Here is a 2,385-nt window from a genome sequence, read left to right on the forward strand (position 1 = left end):
AAGTATAAGTGTTCTGCCATTGGAATCATAGAATCATTTAGGATGGAAAAGACCTTTAAGATCCTCTAATAGTTAACCTAACACTTCCAAGTCCACCACTAAACCATGTCCCTAAGCCCCACATCTGGACCAAACTAAGGAGCCTCCTTAAATTGACTTATATTTAGCAACCTAAATAAGCTGACTTTAAATGCAACAGGTGATGGACTTTGAGCACCAGAAGGCTACCTACTACTTTTAGCAGCTGCTAAGTCACCGTCACCCATCCTGGATGAACAACACTTGCTGTGCAGAGAGACAATGGTGCAAAACAAGTCACTATTGAATGAAGACAGACTTCCACAGGACAGAACCATCACTTTTAATTAAAGAGAAATAAAAACAAACATTTTTTTCCTACTGAGAGACTATGAATTACTTTTAAGTTTCCCTGTAAATAACATTTTCTTAGTAGGTTTCTGTTTGAAGTCTGTTCTATTCACCACTGGGAAAGCTGATCCCTTTCTGTCAGGAGCACAGGAAACACGATACAGAGTAGAAAACATAATTCCTTCAGCTTCATCCCACTGTTTAGCTTCTTGGTTAAACACCCCCCCCGATGCAACAGTTAATCTCACCTTCTTTGTAAGCATCAAAGTTTTTTTCAAAGTGCTAAACTGGAGCAGTACTTCCACCTGGGAATCTGGCAACCCCCTGCTTTAGAGAAAAGACAAATTCACCTTTCTAGCATTAATTTTTGGGGTCAATGAAGTGTTGTTTACTGTGACCTTTGTCAGCATTGGTAAACAAGAATATGAATACCCATTTCACTGAATTTTAAAATCCTGACAGTGAAACTGACAATACATTATTCTGGGCTGAAAGACATGCAGGGAGGAAACTTCTTTAACAAGAGACAGGTCCAATGACAGCTTCAGAAAATTCAAGAACATGCTTTGTAGCCAAAGCAGAGGCCTGCTGCACCCGTAAGTCAGATGCAGAGTAAGCAAGATGCTTATTATTTCGCTGCCTTAAACCCAGACACAAGCACACTAATATATGGTAACTGGTAACAGTGCACAAGCATTTTTTTAACATTGTAACATTACCAGTGTATTTTATAACATAGCTATGCATAACTATATAAATAACACATAAGTGCAAATAGACAGAGACTTGCAATATACTTGCCCAAACAGTGCACAGGAAAACACGCAAATAATAAAAGCTGCAAGAGCAAAGGATGTAGAGTGGGCAGGAAAGATGTCATGTGAAACCAAAATAAGCCTGCAGAATGAAGAGGAAATATTTATTTCGAAGGATTATTCTGGTTCTATCAGGCATAAGAAAGATGCCTAGCAAAACCACGGTAGTCTTACTCGCAAAAATAAGGTGAACTATGTCAAAGGCAGATGAAATCACCCTGTTTTCTTCCAGGGAGGCAGCAAGGTGCATAAAACACTACCAATAAGCATAGAAAGATGGTAATTTATGAAAATCACAAAATGCTCACTTTGATTCCAGCTTCCCTTGCCAAGGAGCTCTCAAGAGCTTTACTTCTACCTCAGTGACTGATACTGTCAAGAACTATTGTCATGAGCACTAAATACAGGGCATCAACTCCACTGCATTGTATACTCCTAGGTTTACTGCCAATTATGAATGTGATTGTTAAGAACTGTTTGGACAATGTAGTGATAATGACTGATGGTAATTAAGAACTAATGACTGGAAGTCTGTATTGTTGATGCATATTAGTTTAGTAAAGCAGTTTGATCCATCACTCTTTTAAACACTCCATCACAGAGATCTCAAATTCTCTGATATATGTAAACACACAAATATCTTGTTGCAACACTCTGATTGCTCTTTTTATCCAACAAAAATCAACTTTCTTTTCAGAGCACCCTGTCAAGCATGTTTTAAGTCCCCTCCCCTTACACTTTTGGGAAAGTTCAGAAACGTCTTGCCACTTGACAATCCATTCCCAAGTTCAAGTGACCTTCATCGTGCAATGGCAATCTTACAAACAGATCCTTCTGCTCACATAGGAAAGACACAACCGACTTTAGGGCCAAGCTCCACTTCTGCAAGTCACTCCACAGACAGCGTGAAAGATGCAATTACTTCAGTGTTTCCAAATTAAAGTGTTTACTATTTCCATAAAGGTCGTTAACGTCTCTCGACTAAGATCTAAGCGCCCTCTTTAAATAAAGAGAGCCCTTTTATCAAAGCAGGCTCCTGCAGAAGGTAGGTGCGGGTCAGTCTGTACAGTTACTCGGCTCCCACCGCAGCCCCCTTCGGCAGCACAGGGGTGTCTCCGCGGCCCCCCTCCCGGCAGGGGGGGGGCTGCAGTTCCCCACATCGGCGCTGGAGATCGGTTCTGAGGAAAGCCGCCGACAAGCG

This window comes from Charadrius vociferus, unplaced genomic scaffold, assembly GCF_000708025.1.
Source record: "Charadrius vociferus isolate BGI_N301 unplaced genomic scaffold, ASM70802v2 scaffold1, whole genome shotgun sequence".
Classification (NCBI taxonomy): Eukaryota; Metazoa; Chordata; class Aves; order Charadriiformes; family Charadriidae; genus Charadrius; species Charadrius vociferus.